Source organism: Canis aureus, chromosome 10, assembly GCF_053574225.1.
Source record: "Canis aureus isolate CA01 chromosome 10, VMU_Caureus_v.1.0, whole genome shotgun sequence".
In the NCBI taxonomy this organism is placed as follows: Eukaryota; Metazoa; Chordata; class Mammalia; order Carnivora; family Canidae; genus Canis; species Canis aureus.
This window is the reverse complement of record NC_135620.1, coordinates 38,702,868-38,716,924: the sequence shown is the minus strand read 5'-3', so window position 1 is coordinate 38,716,924 and position 14,057 is coordinate 38,702,868. Positions and strand designations below refer to the sequence as shown.

Genomic DNA, 14,057 nt, shown 5'->3' with positions numbered 1-14,057 from the left:
CTAGAAGGAAAACCTCACCTCAAAAGAAAGAATCAGAAACAGTCCTCTCTCCCACAGAGTTAGAAAATCTGGATTACAATTCAATGTCAGAAAGCCAATTCAGAAGCACTATTATACAGCTACTGGTGGCTCTAGAAAAAAGCATAAAGGACTCAAGAGACTTCGTGACTGCAGAATTTAGATCCAATCAGGCAGAAATTAAAAATCCATTGAATGAGATGCAATCCAAACTAGAAGTCCTAACAACGAGGGTTAACGAGGTGGAAGAACGAGTGAGTGACATAGAAGACAAGTTGATTGCAAAGAGGGAAACTGAGGAAAAAAGAGACAAACAATTAAAAGACCATGAAGATAGATTAAGGGAAATAAATGACAGCCTGAGGAAGAAAAACCTACGTTTAATTGGTGTTCCCGAGGGCGCCGAAAGGGCCAGAGGGCCAGAATATGTATTTGAACAAATCATAGCTGAAAACTTTCCTAATCTGGGAAGGGAAACAGGCATTCAGATCCAGGATATAGAGAGATCGCCCCCTAAAATCAATAAAAACCATTCAACACCTCGACATTTAATAGTTAAGCTTGCACATTCCCAAGATAAAGAGGAGATCCTTAAAGCAGCAAGAGACAAGAAATCCCTGACTTTTACAGGGAGGAGTATGAGGGTAACAGCAGACCTCTCCACAGAGACCTGGCAGGCCAAAAAGGGCTGGCAGGATATATTCAGGGTCCTAAATGAGAAAAACATGCAACCAAGAATACTTTATCCAGCAAAGCTCTCATTCAAAATGGAAGGAGAGATAAAGAACTTCCAAGACAGGCAGGAACTGAAAGAATATGTGACCTCCAAACCAGCTCTGCAAGAAATTTTAAGGGGGACTCTTAAAATTCCCCTTTAAGAAGAAGTTCAGTGGAACAATCCACAAAAACAAGGACTGAATAGGTATCATGATGACACTAAACTGATACCTTTCAATAGTAACTCTGAACGTGAATGGGCTTAATGACCCCATCAAAAGGCGCAGGGTTTCAGACTGGATAAAAAAGCAGGACCCATCTAGTTGCTGTCTACAAGAGACTCATTTTAGACAGAAGGACACCTACAGCCTGAAAATAAAAGGTTGGAGAACCATTTACCATTCAAATGGTCCTCAAAAGAAAGCAGGGGTAGCCATCTTTATATCAGATAAACTAAAATTTACCCCGAAGACTGTAGTGAGAGATGAAGAGGGACACTATATCATACTTAAGGATCTATCCAACAAGAGGACTTAACAATCCTCAATATATATGCCCCGAATGTGGGAGCTGCCAAATATATCAATCAATTAATAACCAAAGTGAAGAAATACTTAGATAATAATACACTTATACTTGGTGACCTCAATCTAGCTCTTTCTATACTCGATAGGTGTTTTAAGCACAACATCTCCAAAGAAACGAGAGCTTTAAATGATACACTGGACCAGATGGATTTCACAGATATCTACAGAACTTTACATCCAAACTCAACTGAATACACATTCTTCTCAAGTGCACATGGAACTTTCTCCAGAATAGACCACATACTGGGTCACAAATCGGGTCTGAACCAATACCAAAAGATTGGGATCGTCCCCTGTGTATTCTCAGACCATAATGCCTTGAAATTAGAACTAAATCACAACAAGAAGTTTGGAAGGACCTCAAACACGTGGAGGTTAAGGACCATCCTGCTAAAAGATGAAAGGGTCAACCAGGAAATTAAGGAAGATTTAGATTTAGATTAAGAAAAGATTCATGGAAACTAATGAGAATGAAGATACAACCATTCAAAATCTTTGAGATGCAGCAAAAGCAGTCCTGAGGGGGAAATACATCGCAATACAAGCATCCATTCAAAAACTGGAAAGAACTCAAATACAAAAGCTAACCTTAAACATAAAGGAGCTAGAGAAAAAACAGCAAATAGATCCTACACCCAGCAGAAGAAGAGAGTTAATAAAGATTCGAGCAGAACTCAACGAAATCGAGACCAGAAAAACTGTGGAACAGATCAACAGAACCAGGAGTTGGCTCTTTGAAAGAATTAATAAGATAGATAAACCATTAGCCAGCCTTATTTAAAAGAAGAGAGAGAAGACTCAAATTAATAAAATGATGAATGAGAAAGGAGAGATCACTACCAACACCAAGGAAATACAAACGATTTTAAAAACATATTATGAACAGCTATATGCCAATAAATTAGGCAATCTAGAAGAAATGGGTGCATTCCTGGAAAGCCACAAACTACCAAAACTGGAACAGGAAGAAATAGAAAACCTGAGCAGGCCAATAACCAGGGAGGAAATTGAAGCAGTCATCAAAAACCTCCCAAGACACAAAAGTCCAGGGCCAGATGGCTTCCCAGGGGAATTCTATCAAACGTTTAAAGAAGAAACCATACCTATTCTACTAAAGCTGTTTGGAAAGATAGAAAGAGATGGAGTACTTCCAAATTCGTTCTATGAGGCCAGCATCACCTTAATTCCAAAGCCAGACAAAGACCCCACCAAAAAGGAGAATTACAGACCAATCTCCTTGATGAACATGGATGCAAAAATTCTCAACAAGATACTAGCCAATCGGATCCAACAGTACATTAAGAAAATTATTCACCATGACCAAGTAGGATTTATCCCCAGGACACAAGGCTGGTTCAACACCCGTAAAACAATCAATGTGATTCATCATATCAGCAAGAGAAAAACCAAGAACCATATGATCCTCTCATTAGATGCAGAGAAAGCATTTGACAAAATACAGCATCCATTCCTGATCAAAACTCTTCAGAGTGTAGGGATAGAGGGAACATTCCTCGACATCTTAAAAGCCATCCACGAAAAGCCCACAGCAAATATCATTTTCAATGGGGAAGCACTGGGAGCCTTTCCCCTAAGATCAGGAACAAGACAGGGATGTCCACTCTCACCACTGCTATTCAACACAGTACTGGAAGTCCTAGCCTCAGCAATCCGACAACAAAAAGACATTAAAGGCATTCAAATTGGCAAAGAAGAAGTCAAACTCTCCCTCTTCGCCGATGACTTGATACTCTACATAGAAAACCCAAAAGCCTCCACCCCAAGATTGCTAGAACTCATACAGCAATTTGGTAGCGTGGCAGGATACAAAATCAATGCCCAGAAATCAGTGGCATTTCTATACACTAACAATGAGACTGAAGAAAGAGAAATGAAGGAGTCCATCCCATTTACAATTGCACCCAAAAGCATAAGATACCTAGGAATAAACCTAACCAAAGAGGTAAAGGATCTATATCCTAAAAACTATAGAACACTTCTGAAAGAAATTGAGGAAGACACAAAGAGATGGAAAAATATTCCATGCTCATGGATTGGCAGAATTAATATTGTGAAAATGTCAATGTTACCTAGGGCAATTTACACGTTTAATGCAATCCCTATCAAAATACCATCGACTTTCTTCAGAGAGTTGGAACAAATCATTTTAAGATTTGTGTGGCATCAGAAAAGACCCCGAATAGCCAGGGGAATTTTAAAAAAGAAAACCATATCTGGGGGCATCACAATGCCAGATTTCAGGTTCTACTACAAAGCTGTGGTCATCAAGACAGTGTGGTACTGGCACAAAAACAGACACATAGATCAATGGAACAGAATAAACCCAGAAGTGGACCCTCAACTTTATGGTCAACTAATATTCAATAACGGAGGAAAGACTATCCACTGGTAGAAAGACAGTCTCTTCAATAAATGGTGCTTGGAAAATTGGACATCCACATGCAGAAGAATGAAACTAGACCACTCTCTTGCACCATACACAAAGATAAACTCAAAATGGATGAAAGATCTAAATGTGAGACAATATTCCATCAAAATCCTAGAGAACACAGGCAACACCCTTTTTGAACTCAGCCACAGTAACTTCTTGCAAGATACATCCACGAAGGCAAAAGAAACAAAAGCAAAAATGAACTCTTGGGTCTTCATCAAGATAAGAAGCTTTTGCACAGCAAAGGATACAGTCAACAAAACTAAAAGACAACCTACAGAATGGGAGAAGATATTTGCAAATGACCTATCAGATAAAGGGCTAGTTTCCAAGATCTATAAAGAACTTATTAGACTCAACAGCAAAGAAACAAACAATCCAATCATGAAATGGGTAAAAGACATGAAGAGAAATCTCACAGAGGAAGACATAGACATGGCCAACATGCACATGAGAAAATGCTCTGCATCACTTGCCATCAGGGAAATAGAAATCAAAACCACAATGAGATACCACCTCACGCCAGTGAGAATGGGGAACATTAACAAGGCAGGAAACCACAAATGTTGGAGAGGATGGGGAGAAAAGGGAACCCTCTTACACTGTTGGTGGGAATGTGAACTGGGTCAGCCACTCTGGAAAACTGTGTGGAGGTTCCTCAAAGAGTTAAAAATAGACCTGCCCTACAACCCAGCAATTGCACTGCTGGGGATTTACCCCAAAGATACAGATGCAATGAAACGCGGGGACACCTGCACCCCGATGTTTCTAGCAGCAATGTCCACAATAGCCAAACTGTGGAAGGAGCCTTGGTGTCCATCGAAAGATGGATAAAGAAGATGTGGTCTAGGTATACAATGGAATATTCCTCAGCCATTAGAAATGACACCCACCATTTACTTTGATGTGGATAGAACTGAGGGTATTATGCTGAGTGAAGTAAGTCAATCGGAGAAGGACAAACAGTATATGTTCTCATTCATTTGGGGAATGTAAATAATAGTGAAAGGGAATATAAGGGAAGGGAGAAGAACATCAGAAAGGGAGACAAAACATAAAGACTCCTAACTCTGGGAAACGAACTAGGGGTGGTGGAAGGGGAGGCAGGCGGGGGGTGGGGGTGAATGGGTGACAGGCACTGAGGGGGGCACTTGACAGGATGAGCACTGGGTGTTATTCTGTATGTTGGTAAATTGAACACCAATAAAAAATAAATTTATTTAAAATAATAATAATAATATGTTTTTTAAAATACCCCCCAAAAAATTTAAAAAATAAAAATAAAAATGGGTAAAAGATATAAACAGACATTTCTCCAAAGAAGACATCCAGATGGCCAACAGACATGAAAATATGCTCATTATCACTTATTATCAGGGAAACAAAAATCAAGATGACAATGAGATATCAACTCACACCTGTAAGAATGGCTAAAATCCATAGCACAAGAAACAACAGGTGTTGGTAACAATGTGAAGAAAAAGGAATACTCGTGCACTATTGATGGGAATGCAAACTGGTGCAGACACCGTGGAAATTGGTATGAAGTTTCCCAAGAAAGTTAAAAATAGAACTACCTCACAATCCAGCAATTGTACTACTGCGTGTGTACCCAAAGAATATAAGAACACTAATTCAAAGGAAACATGTACCTAATATTTATAGCAGCACTATTTATAATAGCAAAGATATGGAAATGCCCCAAATTTCCATCAATTGATAAGTGGATAAAGAAGGTGTGATGAATATATGTACAATAATATATGGGTTAGTTATTATTTGTTATTACTACATATATAATAATAATGGATTTAGTATATGTAATAGAATATTACTCGGCCATAAAAAAGGAATGAAACCTTACAATTTGCAATTTGCAATGACATTGATGGAGCTAGAGTATGATGCTAAGATATATAAGTCAGAGAAAGACAAACACCATATAATTTCACTCATTTGTAGAATTTAAGAAACAAATGCACATAAGGGAAGAAAAAATAGAGAAAAACCAAGAAACAAGACTCTTGACTAGAGAGAACAGACTCATGGTTACCAGAGGGGAGGTGGTGGTGGCAGATGGGTGAAATAGGTGATGGGGATTTAGGAATTACTTGTAATGAACACTGGGTGATGTATGGATGTGTTCAATTAGTATGTTGTACACCTGAAATGAATAAAATACTGTATGTTAACTAACTAGAATTAAAATAAAACTTAAAAAGAAATTAAAATATTCAGCACTCCTATTCATCAATATACACAATAAAGGCAGTGAGAAGACAGTCACAAATTAGGAGATATTGGTCTTACCTATAATGGATTCATATATATAGACCATGTAAAGAATGAATAAGAGGGAAGCTTGGGTGGCTCTGTGTGTGTGTGTCTCTCATGCATGAATAAATAAAATCTTTTAAAAAAAAGAATGACTAGGAATTTTTTTCATTGACAATAATTCAATAGAAAAATGGCAGACATTTGACAAAAGATTAGTGTACAGACTATATAAAGAATGAGTGTTTTAAATCAATGCAATAGAAAAATGGCAAAGACATTTCACAAAAGATGACAGAAAAGACATTTCACAAAAAATTAAACAGATAAGATGTACTGTATCTCATGAGTAACTAGCGGAACATTAATCGAAATTATTATGACACAGGATGTCATAACAACATGATTACAAACATACATATTTTAAGCATATTAAGTGTTTGGCAGAGACCTGGAGCCTCAGGAACTCTCATACATTGCTAGTAAGTGTGAAAATTGGTACACATCACTTTAAAAGACCATTGGACATAACCTAGAAGTTTTCAATCTGGTCATACCTCATGAGTCAGTAATTCCACTCTTAGTCTAATATCTAGAGAAATTTTTGCCCTTTTGTGCCAGAGGACATGTTTATATTAGCTCTCTTCCCAAGAGCAACAAATTGAAGCCATCCAGACTCTCCTCTCTGTAGAATGGATTGAAAAATTATGGTATATTTATTTAATTAATTCTTCTCTAGCAAGCATAAAGGAATGAACCACAGCTAGACACAGACAAATAGATGAATCTCTGGAACACAGTAGTGGGAAAGAAAGATGAGTCTCAGGACAAAATATACGACTGGTTCCAAAATCTGTGTAGTGCAACACCATATTTAGGTGGAAAACTTGAAAGGAAAAGAAAGTGTCATAGCAATGCATATTGGTAGTTATCTCTGAAAGGGGCTGGAGGAGCACAGGAAAGAACTGATGATGTGCTAACTCTTAAAGTGAGGGAGAAGTAGATGCTTATTTTATTGTTATTTTAGAAATCTACTTGAGCATCCTGTGCCCTCACGTGTATACTTAATAACAAAGTTTTAACACAATGCAAAATAAAGAGGGGATTCAGGCTGGTGACCTACATGAATAGACTCTAATGCCAGTGGTTGACTAAACGTCTATAGAATCCAACTGAGTGAAGAGAACAAAGCACGTGAGGAACACTTCTCAAGATTGAAGCTTTGCTCCCAAAGTGAGCATTGAAACTTGCCTCTGATGTAGATACTTGTGTGGTATAACTCCATAACTCTTAAAAAAAATCCTCAGTTAAGTTCCATAAACAGTGTTTATAAGTAATTAAGCCATAATATTATCAAATCATGAATGGCCCAAGGGATTGTGCAGCCAAAAGAAGTTCAGTTTTATTGATGCATCCCATATTTTCCCATTTTTATTATAGTTCCATTTTCATTTGGACCTCTGTATCCATTTCCACAGCTATACTAAACAGAAACTCAAAGCCCAGAAAAATTATCAGACACAATATTCTGAAGATAAAATTTCAGAGAATATACCTTCCACAGCTCACATCTGAAAAGTGCCATAATAGCCTAGTGGACATTTCATTGGCAGTGAAATTCAAAACAGAGATTTCTATTCAGGATCTGCCCTGAACTGAAGACCAGCAAGATTTTGTACCCTATTCTTTTGTCACTAGGTCTGTAAAACAGGAAAACTCATAGTGAGACCTTGAATGGATTATTGAAACAAGTAACTTGGAAAAATGTTTACCCTAATAGTACTGTGAGGTGCCGTGGTGCTGGACAAGAGATAGTCCATTAATGCTGACTAGAACAACATAGCTTTGAGACTTGGATCGCAGAAGCCCTCCCTCATTAAAAGAAGCCCATATGGCTCCCAAACCCATTGAAGACCCCCAACTATGTGCTTCCTTCAGCCTCAGATCTTTAATCAACACAGATGCTGAGATTTTAGCCAAGGTGCTTGCCCTGCATCTGAATAAACTGTTCCTGCAATTAATTAACCCAGACCAAGCAGTTTTTGTGCTGGTCACAGATCCTCCGGCAACCAGGGGAGACCCTCATCCATCATCTCACACCACCAAAACTCCCATTTATATCCCATCCTCAGACTCTGCAGAGGCATCTGAGGAGAGAGTGAGCCTCTTTATGTTTCAAACATGAACTAGATTTGTTATGGGTTTTTCTTCTTTCATTCCACAAGATTCCATCTCCTCATACTTTATGAAATGAAGCTTGCCCATCATTTTAAAAAACAACCAAAAGTTTATTTCCTCTTTCTGTTCAATCTATGCAAAGATTTTTTCTACATATACATATATCTTGTTAGAGATAAATAAATATTCAAACTTTTAACATCATGTAACCCAAAGCAGCAAGTGAATTTGATTTATTACTAGTCCCCTTTCCACAGTGTTGAAGTCTCCTTGAAAACTGTTATAAATCTAATCCCTGTCAACAGTGTTGAATTTAAAAAGAAAACAGATCTCTGTGATTCTTCCTCAGGGCTTTGATATTATCTCCCCCCCAAATATATGGTAGGAAGGAGGCAGAATTAGACAACATGTTTATAATTCCATAATATGCTAAGAGCAACAAACTTCTTTTCCATTAGCAGCTAAAGATTAAGGAAGGATTAGAAAATTTGCACGTGTGTTAACAAGGGTGCAACAGAACAGCACTGAGAAGTTGTTGGGAGAATAACACCCACCCTGACTCTCTACTGTTAATGAAGTGTAAGTCTCATTTTCTCCTGCAACTGACTATTCAAATTCTCTCCACTCCAACTTGTACAGTTTCTTTTAATTTCCACTCCCAGTCTCCTTGCAGTTTCTTCAAGCTACTTTTATTAATTTCAGAAAGAAGTTGTTTTTACATTTTCTTTTAAGCTGTTCATCTTTTGTTTAAGCTTATTATGTCTTTGGACTAAAATATTTTCCATAGGAAAATATCCTTAAATTGATGATAGACTGAGAGAACAAGGTTCAGTAAGCACATGTGTGATGAAAAAAATTTTTTACCAAACTTAGATCCTTGAACTCTACTCTGTGATGGGCACCTGTCACGGACGCTGCCAGCCATATAGTTGGTCAGAAAAGTAAACCAGAATGTTTTTGTTGCAGGTAAAATTACTCTTACCCTTCTGCTAGGTCCCAGGTTAAACACTGCTTTGCAGAGTACCCAATTCTTCCACAAGCAATTTCTGACATTTAAAAAGTCTACATATTACAACAAAAACTCCCTCACTCTCATTTCTCAATCATAGCCTTTTAATTAGATTCATCCAAATGAATCAACTAATATCTTGATTCAAGAGCCATCAGGAAGTAAACTAAAACTAAAGCATACTTTAATAAAACAAATTAAATGTAACTATTACCCCAGAGTAACAGATAGTAGAACTTAATTCACTAAAATAAATTTTATGACCCACTTAGAACATTGGGTCAAAATCTGTGAAGAGAAACTCATTTTCTCTTCTCGATTCCCTACAGTTTTTGTTTTGCGTTGTTGTTGTTGTTGTTGTTGTTGTTGTTTTTCACTGTAGCAAATGTGGCCAATTATTGAACTCCAAATAATATTTTTATAATTTAGAAATACTAGTAATAATACTATATGGGACCTATACTTCCCTTATATTTAATATATTGGAATTTATAACATTTAGAATCCCTTACAAAATGCTTATAATTCATATTTTAGAATGTATACAAGCTAACCAGAATTGTATTATAAATAATAATGCTTAAAGCTTTGTGTATTGCATCTAATTTGAATTACATTGTAATTATCACAGTAATACCTTCAAAGATTACCTATAAGAAATAAATTACATAAGCCTGGATAATATAAAGAAAATATGCAAAAATCAGAAATTAAATTTAAAGGTGAAAGATCTTAACAACAATGTTTTTATAAATAAAACCCCAAGAAAAAGTCTTTATAACAGAAAAGTCTTTATAACAAAGTAATACCATTTCAAGAACTTCAGCTTCTAAATCTATTCTAGAAACATAGCGAAAATGTTGTTTTTTTCAAATAAGTTGGAAAAATCTTCTTTTTCTCAAGTGAAACCTACTTAAATTCAATTTGTTTTCAAGAAGGAGCAAAATAAGAACAATTAATACATCATTGTAAGGGGATAAAAGCACACAGAGACATCATAAGTCCACAAGCTGCAATTAATGCAAAAATTTCTAGATTCATTCAATTGTGTGTCTGCACACATATACATATGTTTGGAATAGTATTTATACTTAAATTTCTCTGGGAAAGAATAATAAAAGCAGATCTTATTACTTATTCTAAGACTATTAGTAGGAAATAAGTTTCTAGTTTCAAATGTTTGTAATTAACACAATCATTCTACCATCAGTTACTGTTACACTAGCAGTACTGTATGACAGTAAAAATGGAAATTAGCATTTCTTATCATTTCACAAAGATCTTTTTGGAGAAGGTCATGGGGCCTCCATATGGGAAAGACCAGCTTATAATGAGATTCTTATGGCAATTTTTAAATTTAACCCCCTTAAATGTCACGTAAGTCGAACACACTTTTATTGAATTTATTCTTTAACAAATGAGGTTATAGTGAGGTTAACATTACCTGCAATTATACTATGGGTGATAGCCAGACAGATGTGTTTTAAATCTACTTACCAAGTAATTGTTTTAAAAAAATAACCTGGCCATTAGTTTTAGAAATGAATTAAAATGTCCTAAAGATACTATTTCTTGATTTGTTTATATAGCAAAAAAAAATTTTATAAATATTTGACTGGAGAATATTATTTTTCTGTTTAAGAAAATCTATCTTTTTTCTTGTTTTAAGGAGGAGGGAGAGAAGGAGAGGGAGAGAGAGAATATCAAGCAGATTCCCCACTGAGTGCAGAGCCAGACACAGCTGAATATCACGACCCTGAACTGAAATCAAGAGTTGGACCCTTAAACAACTGAGCCATCCAGGTACCTGAAAATATTTTCATATTTAAGAAGTTATTTTTATTTAAAACCACCTAGGATACAGAGGAATCTAAAAATTTGTTTTAAATATATACTTTATTATATCAATATTTAAATTGGTAATAAGATTATTTTGAATTAACAAAATGGCAGTGGATTTTCCTAGTAGTTGGGATATTTTTAGTTTGGAAAATTTGAGAATTGAAATTAGTTAACTAAAAAAGTTTTTTAAAAAGAGACTGATGGTTGCACAGCACTTTGAATATAATAAATGCCACTGAATTGTACACTTAATGGTCAATTTTATGTTATATATATTTTGCCATAATTTAAAAAAGAGGAAGTAGGGATGATTTGATTCTGTGATAAGGATGCCCATGAACATGGTTGTGCAATCACTTTAGTCTTCTCTAAACAAGGGGCTTATCTCCGAGAATTTTATTTAACTATTCTAAATCTCAGTTCCTGCTTAGAAGTTGTTGTATTTTCCACATCCACAGGCTTGTCGCAGGAAAATGAAAGTCATTATTAAGAAGAAGAAGAAAATTGTAGAAAGTAACATACAAAAAAAAGAAAAAGGAAAATGGGAAAATAGTATTACACAAAAGGTTAACAGTATGTTTTGGAAGATACACGTTATTTACTTGTTTATGCCAAAATCTCAGAAATATTTAAAACCATATGGACCAGGAACAAAACTATAAGGATAGTAGAATGGAGGCTTATTGGTACAGTTTAATCAAGTTATTTGATGAAAATTTTCTTCATCTATTCAGCAAACCCTACGTACCTTCCCTGTGAACCAACCACTGGTCTAAACAAGGGGGAAACAAAGAGTACGTGATATCTGTCCTAAACATATTCTCAATGGGAAGGGAAAGAAAGTGTGCTCAACAGGTTCGGGGCCTCAGTCTCTTCACTCCCTGGTATTATGTCCGTGGATATCCTATGGCAAAAGGAAATCAAGGTTGCCAATGGAATGAAAGCTGCTTATCAGCTGACTTTAAAAGAAGGAGATTATCCTGGCCCATGTAATCATATGGGTCCCTGAAGGGAAGAGAGAAGCATGGGTCAGAGAGCAGCAAGAGAATCTGTGGCACAGGGAGACTCCCACTCTTAGAAGATGAACAAGGGGAGACCACAAGACAAGGAATGTTGATGGCCTCTCGAAGCTAGGAACAGCCTCACCTGGAGGCCAGCTCAAAAAGGAGACTTTAGTCCTACAAACCACAAAGAAACTAAGTCTGCCAATGACTCAAATGAGGAAGGAAACAGATTCTCTCTCTAGAGTCTGCAGAGAGGAACACAGCCCTTCCGATACTTTAATTATAGGTTTAAGAGACCAATACTGGACTTGTGACCTGCAGAGATTGATTATGGTCTGGGCTAGAACTCGATTGAGTAGCCATGTATAGATGTATAGAAGCCTGGGAAATGCAGTCTAGCTCATGTGCTTAAGGGGGAAGGGCAATGAGTTTGCTGAAGAGCTAGCTAGTCACCAAAACATAACTCAATAAAAAAAGAAACCAAGATACAGATAATTTGCCAGAAATGAAATAAATCCAATAATATTAAGGCATTTAATATCACCATGAGTCAAAGATACATTTAAAAAAAAAGAGTTACAGTTATTCACTTTCCCACATTAGGAAAGTTTTTTTTTTTTTTAATGATAATATCTGTTATTGGACTAGATCAGGAGAAAGTAAGACTCTCATACAGGCTGGAAGAAGCATCACCCTTCCTTGAGGACAATTTGGAAGTGTATGTCAGAACTGCTCAAAACACACATCCTGAGATTCAGCAACATGGCATGTAGGAATTGTTCTATGGAAAATATTAAATATCTTGCAAAATTTCACTCTAGCAACACTTAAAATGGAAATCATAAAAATAAATAAAAATAAAATGGAAACCATGACTAGACAAATATCCATTTGAATCTGTATATTATTGAATTGGATTTTTTTAGAACTAGCATATATTCTTTATGTACTGTTTAAAAGAAAATTTTAAAGTATCTATAATTTACCAAGGAATTAACTTTTAGAGATGTAACCCAAGGAAATCAAGAAGTATGTAAAGACTTCCTTATATGATTGTTGAAACAATCTAAATGTTCAAAATAGAAACACAACACACTCATTAAAAACAATGATTGTAGTGATTTACTTCCTAACATGGAAAAAGATGAAATACATATGCTATTAATATACTATTAATTCATTTAAATTAATATACTATTGATTTTAAAAAGGGCTATGAAACATTATGCACAATATTGATGACTCCCTGTTTGTAAGAGAAAGTGTACATCAGCGTGTGTAAAATATGTAGTATGTTACCTAGCAAAAGGTCTGAAAGGCATTTATATTGTTAAAATACAACATGGAATTATAGGTGGTATTTATTTTCTCCTTATGTCTTTCCTTTTTTTCAAATAATAATGATAATCCTATATTGCCTGTATAATATAAAAATGTATTATGATAAAAAAATACAGATAGGAGAGGGTTCTAGAATTCAGATTCTGAAAACAAAAATGAATCAGTGTAATAACTTTACAGTGTGGAGGCTTCTTTCTTTTTTCTTTCTTTCTTTCTTTCTTCTTTTTCTTCTTTCTTTGAATACAGAGATGTCTTTTCTTTAATCTAGAATATTCTGCCATAAAACCTGCCAAGCCTAACATCTCTTTTGCACCCACTCTTCCCAACACATTGCTTCTAGAATTCTGACTAGCCATACAAAAAATCTAACTGCTCTGGAAACTTCAGCCAGAGAGGATAAAAGAGATCAGAATGTTTCCATGAAAATAGAAGTCGCTTCTTCAGAAAGCATTGCCCACACTTATGTACAGGTGGAATAATAGACTCTGGTACTAAATATTAACTGCATGTAGTAAGAACCTCTTTCCACAATTACAGTAAGAGAAAGACAAAGAATAGCTACCAGTTTTTGTTCCTGCATGCTTGGGAAGGACGTCTACCAATAAGTCAACCAAACAAGATCTTAAATTATTTTT

General features: G+C 35.8%; 1 long non-coding RNA gene across 1 annotated transcript in view; it reads left to right on the top strand.

Moving 5' to 3' along the window:
• The window catches only part of LOC144322247 (uncharacterized), a 42,255-nt gene extending 28,785 nt beyond the window's left edge, over nt 1-13,470 (top strand). The window contains exons 2-3 of the long non-coding RNA XR_013387836.1: nt 10,905-11,038; nt 11,536-13,470. This is a non-coding gene — a long non-coding RNA (uncharacterized LOC144322247). The remainder of the gene's footprint in view (nt 1-10,904; nt 11,039-11,535) is intronic.
• The last annotated feature ends 587 nt before the right edge of the window (nt 13,471-14,057 follow it).